Here is a 6,162-nt window from a genome sequence, read left to right on the forward strand (position 1 = left end):
CCTGCAGCCAGCCTCTAAGACATGCTTCAGTATAAACTGAAGCAGGTTGAACACACCACGAATACCCTCTGGTGGTTCCATCTCACCCTGATATTCATCCTACCCTGGCCCACAGGGCTTCCTGCCTCTGGAAGCTTGAGCCTGAGTCTATCGATGCTTGCCTTTTGGCTTTGTTCTGATAAAGCTGGTCGTGCGGTGCCACCTCCATCAGTCTGTTTGCTCTGTTTCCTGGCTCTTCCCCTCTCCCCCACCGACCCCTTTGGTCTCAGGCTGACTCCCTGGGCATCCCCTACATTCTCCACAATGCCCTCTCCTCTGCTCTACTGCCTGTGTCGTCATGTTCGGGTCTTTAACGTTTCCTTCCCCTCTAGACTCAACAGTGGGGTGGGAGGCCAGGGTCCATTCTGCAGCCTGTCCGTCAGGGTCCAGTCATGGTGCTAGGAAGGCTGTTGCACTAAGGGTGACTGTGCTGGCAAAGCAGAGATAGCTGGCACCAGGTGTCACAGGACAGGATCATCAGGGGCAAGCCCATTGAGTACTAAGATACAGCCAAGAGCGTCTGTCTGGAACCATGAGCAGAGCATCAGCTGTTTTCAGCATTTGACCAAATGGTGTTCAGTACAGAACAGTCTGCCAGAGTGGTTAGCCAGAGCCACAGAATCAAGTCAGCAGAACGACCCCTCACTGTTGGTCTCACTTTTGTATTCTAGGAGCTGGTATATTTCAGTGTGTGTGAAAAACAAACAAACTGAAACTTGGTTTCAATCCCAAGTTTTGGAGAATTTGGGGCTGCATCTGGAGCAGGTAAGAGTCAACATGGCCTTTGTTCTGACTTGGTCAGACCCTCTCCCAGAGATGGAAACAACAGACCCTTGACCCAGACAATGACGATAATGTGAAAGCATGCCATTGCTTGTGGACACACCAACTTTGGTCTGTTGGCCCATAGGATCAACACTTCAAAATATTTCCCTCTTCTTCCTCTCATACAACAAGGCTGGGAACTTTCCTGGTGGTCCAATGGTTAAGAATCTGGCTTCCAATGCAGGGGATGCAGGTCTGATCCCTGGTCAGGGAACTAAGATCCCACATGCCTCGGCGCAATTAAGCCTGAATTGCACAACTAGAGAAATCCCACACACTGCAACCAAGACCCAGTGCAGCATCGCCCCTCCCTCTGCCACCAAAAAATAAAAATAAAAGAGCTGTATCAATGTGTGTTAATAGAGGTTTTACATTTCCTCAGTGCATAAGCCAGACAGCTGCAGGGTTACCACAACACAAGTTTGTTATGCAAAGGTCATACACAGAGACTTCAAAAAGGCCAAGGAAATAAAAAATGATCTAAATTAGCTTTTCTTCTATTTCATATCTCAATGCTAAATGATATTTAACATTGTTTTTTTATTCTTCCAGAAGTATCCAAAATTGGACAACATAAATCAGACAGTCCTTTGTTTCTACAGGAAGTTTTGACATTTGACAAACAGAAACAAGTCTGTGGTTTTTAAATCTGGCTCCCCACTCCAGGCCAGAAACTCCTCAGTTGTCAGCCCAATTCTGCCAGCTTCCTGAAGAGGAAGGATTCTTTCTAGTTGGAGAGATGCTAAATCAATGTTCAGTACAGGATGTGAACAGGAGGTGGGGTGGGCAGAGGAAAGGGAAGACAGGAAGAAAATCAGGACGAGCTCTTTATAGAGAGAGGTTTGGGGAAAATTCTGGAAAGACTTTGAAGCAGCTGCAGGCTGAGATGCAAGGGTCAGGAGAACCCTCTCTGAAAGTTACTCCAAATGTCTTGGCATCAGTACTTTGTGTGTGTGTATGCTTAGTCACTCAGTTGTATCCAACTCTTTGCAACCCATGGACTCTTGCCCACCAGGCTCCTCTGTCCATGGAATTTTCCAGGTGAGCTACTAGAGCCAGTTGCTGTTTCCTATTCCAGGGGATCTTCCCAACCCAGGGATCAAACCCAAATCTCTTGCATCTCCTACACTGGCAGGCAGACTCTTAACCACTGCACCACCGGGAAGCCCCATAAATACTTTTTAAAAAACAAAAAATAGGTCACAAGGAATAAGTATATAAAACAATGAGTATGGTGATTATACTGTTTAAAGTCAAAATCAGGATATTTGATCTGCTAATTGGACAGTGTAATTGGAACTGAGACTGACCACCCCTTCCAGATGGGGGGCTCCAGGCTGGCATGCATGCATGAACCGGAAATGTTTGGCTGTAGAGCAAAAGGTCAACCAGATGGTTTCCTGTTCCTGATTAGGCTTCCAGATCATGCATGGTGGTGGTGTTGAGAGCAGGAGAGGTTAGTAAGAGGACAGAGGGTCTGTCCTGACTTCTCCTCAGCTCACCCATCAGGACCACAGTGCACACTGTGTCCCTAAATTTAGGTCAGATTTGCTAAGAAAAGTGACAAAAATGAGCCATGGGCAAGACAGTGAGGAAAAGACCGCTGCTGGGACATTCCTCTCAATCTTTTCTTTTGGGACAAGACTTTTGGTTTACACTGGAATCTACAGTTTTGCTTGTTTGGAGTATGTGTATGCATGTATAATCTGAATCTCACTCACTCTTTATACTGAAAGAGGAAGCAGCTCCAGAACAAGACCTGAGTTAGAAAGCACGTTTGTTTTTCTTTTTTTTGGCTGCCCCTCATGACTTGTGGGATTTTAGTTTCCCAGGATTGAGCCTGGGCCCCAGCAGTAAAAGCACTGAGTCCTAACCACTGGACAAACAGGGAATTCCTGTGTCCACCATTATTTTAAAGACTGCCCAGTTCAAAATGCGTCGTATCTTTCGCAATTTTCTTTTTTGTATATATTTATTCATTTGTCTGCCTCCAGTCTTACTTGTGACATGCCAGATCATCATTATGTCATGAAGGATCTTTCACTGCAGTGCAGGGACTCTCTAGTTGTGGTGTGTGGACTCAGTAATTGTTGCTTGCTGGTTTAGTTGCCCCGTGGCATGTGGGATCTTAGTTCCCCAACCAGGAATCAAACCCAAGTCCCCTGCCTTCCAAGGCAGATTCTTAACCACTGGACCACCGGAAGTCACTATCATCTTTTAAAAATAATCTTTATCGAGTAAACCATATATAGTTTGTTTTTTTTTTTTTAAGAGAAATGTGTAGGTAAAATAGAGATGTATTATCTTGGTTTCTAATTTCCATACAATAAACTCATTAAGATTGCCTTGACTGCAAATCATAGAACCTTTGATTCAGAAATTCCTGTTAAGAGTCAGAAACCCCAACCCACACTGTGATATATATCTCTCGGTGGGTCTTTGAAAAGATAAGTTACACAGATTAAACTTCTATTTTAGAAACTTCTGCAATAAATTGGTTTTCAAAAACATATGGACATAATACAGCCATTAAACAGACCTAATAAGCTTTTACATGTTCTTTAAAATATCATTTAAATCGTTAGGATAATTATATAAAGAAAAAGTGATATTATAGAACTCATGTCCAGCTGTTTGATGCTCAAAAATCAATATATGAGGACTTCCCTGGTGGTCCAGTGGAAAAGAATCTGCTCACCAATGCAGGGGACATGGGTTCAATTCCTGATCTGGGAAGATTCCACATGCCACAGGACAACTAACCTGTGCTCCACAACTACTGAGCCCGTGCTCCAAAACAAGAGCAGCCACCACAGTGAGAAGTCTGAGCATCACAACAAAGAGCAGCCCTTGCTCACCGCAGCTAGAGAAAGTTCAAGAACAGCAACAAAGACCCAGCATAGCCAAAAATAGATATTTAAAAAAATCAATAGGCAGGACAGAGTCAAGTGTTGGTAGAAAGGAAAGTTACTTTTAGTTAGAGTGCCAGCCGTCTGGGGAGATGTTGGACTCAATTCCACCCCCCAAACCATCTCCAAATGTTATGCTTGGCCCTGAAAGTTTTTAAAGGGAAAAAGGGAAAGTAATCTCAGTTAATCACTGAGATAGGGGGTCAGAGTCCTTGCCATCCCCCACGGTGTACAGCCTTGTTGACTTCTTGTGATTTTCCTTTAGGTGCTCTCTTGTTCACACAGTCTGTTCTCAAGATTTCTGCTTCTTTGATCAACAGAAAGAACCAACACGTTAGGTTGATCAAAAGAACTGAAAGGTGTGTGAGGGCTTGAGGTGAGAAGAGCATGGGTGGCGCCTGGTTTAAAGTTATTGCCAAGGCACCTCCTGCAGAGAGCTCTTTCCTGCCCAAAGCGCTTACTGTGACCACATTTATTGCATTAATCACCTGTATTTCCCTTCTTTTCAGCATAAAAGACTTCCTTAACCCAGCTTATAGACCGAAGAGTTCACCGTTAACAATCTTAAACCATCAGCTGTCTTCAAATTCCATCCAAGATATCAAATAAAATCAAACGTATTTGGACTTCTCTGTGGCCACTTGACAGTGCAGGGGACATCGGTTCAATTCCTGGTCTGGGAAGGTTCCACGTGCCTCAGAACAACTAAGCCCGTGCCCAACAACTACTGTGCCTGTGCTCTAGAGCCCTCGTGTTGCAACTGCTGAAGCCCATGTGCCTAGAACTCCACAAGAGAAGCCACCGCAATGAAAAGCCTGAGCATCACAACAAAGAGTAGCCTTTGCTAGCTGTAGCTAGAGAAAGCCCGTGTGCAGCAATGAAGATCCAGTGCAGCCATAAGAAAGAAAGAAAAATCTTAAAACATCAAACATATTTAATGCCTACAATAGGCAAGGTCTTCTTGTGGGTGCTATGGTTTAGTCGCTAAGTCATGTTCAACTCTTGAGACCCCATGGACTGTAACTTGCCAGGCTCTTCTGCCCATGGGATTCTCCAGGCAAGAATACTGGAGTGGGTTGCCATTTCCTTCTCCAGGGAATCTTCCCAACCCAGGAATTGAACCCGGGTCTCTTGCATTGCAGGCAGATTCTTTACTGACTGAGCTATGAGGGAAGCCCATTGAGCTATGTGGGTGCTATAGATGGAATAAAGTATAAAATTCTGTCACTAGAGAGTTTATAACTTAGTTCCAGATGTACTCTCAAATTCTCATTGCTTTAGGACTGATAGTCAATTTCTTCCCACCCCAAATGAGTCATCCTGAGAGGATATCTGGATATGTTATAGGTAACAAAATGAAACTACTTTTGAGTTTGACTTTAGTCATTAATTGCTCTTAACTGCACATTCTATCTCTGCTAATTTGTTACCATCTGGTAGTTTAGAGAGGTATTTCATATCAAGGACTTAACCAACATTTTATGGGCTTCCCAGATGGCTCAGTGATAAAAAGAATCTGCCTTCCCATGCAGGAGACTTGGGTTCCATCCCTGGGTTGGGAAGATCCCCTGGAGAAGGAAATCGCAACCCACTCCAGTATTCTTGCCTGAGAAATTCCATGGACAGAAGAACCTGGCAGGCTACAGTCCATGGGGTCGCAAAAAGAGTCAGACAGGACTTAGCAGACTAAACAACAACAAACCAATATTTTAAATGAACTCACTGTCTTTATTGTTTGTTTTGGCCATGCCTCAAGGCTTGCAGGATCTTAGTTTCCGACCAAGGATTGAACTATCACCCTTGGTAGTGAAAGTTCCGAGTCCTAACCACTGGACAGCTGGGGAATTCCCTCTTTGTCTTTAAAACCGATTTTCTTGAAACTGATTTTCTTCGCTAAATATATACATTTATAAATTACATATATGTGTGTGTGTGTGTGTGTTTTGGTTGTAGGTAAATACAGATAAATTCCCTGTTCTGTGAACACAAAAACAGGCTAGAATGGCCTTGGGATGTAGGAAAGAAGAGAAATAGACTGAGAAATTTGGGTCAGGGTGTCTGGCCCTCCAGGGAAGGGCAAGAAGTGCATTGTGTCCTCAGTCCCTTCCCCTGGTGGTCTGTGCTTTAGTTCAAGAGCGGAGCATGTGGTCCTTCTTGAGGGTCAGCATCTGGGAAGCGGGTGTCGGTCCCACAAGCAGCTACCCAGGGACCTTCATTTGTTGTTGTTTGGTCACTAAGTCGTGTCTGACTCTTTGCGATCCCATATACTGCAGCTTGCCAGGCTTCTCTGTCCTTTACCATCACCCGGAGTTTGCTCAAACTCATGTCCATTGAGTCGGTGATGCCATCCAACAATCTCATTCTCTGTCGCCCCCTTCTCCTCCTGCCT

The 6,162-nt window shown here is 44.4% G+C and overlaps 1 long non-coding RNA gene across 1 annotated transcript; it reads left to right on the plus strand.

Annotated features, from left to right (window-relative positions):
• Positions 1–708: 708 nt before the first annotated feature.
• Positions 709–5,692, plus strand: LOC147363138 (uncharacterized). The gene is made up of 2 exons (XR_015136785.1): positions 709–804; positions 4,283–5,692. It is a non-coding gene; the product is annotated as an uncharacterized LOC147363138 (long non-coding RNA).
• The last annotated feature ends 470 nt before the right edge of the window (positions 5,693–6,162 follow it).

The sequence above is a fragment of the Bos grunniens genome, chromosome 11 (genome assembly GCF_055505025.1).
Source record: "Bos grunniens cultivar Pamir isolate PY7600 chromosome 11, Bosgru_T2T1.0, whole genome shotgun sequence".
In the NCBI taxonomy this organism is placed as follows: domain Eukaryota; kingdom Metazoa; phylum Chordata; class Mammalia; order Artiodactyla; family Bovidae; genus Bos; species Bos grunniens.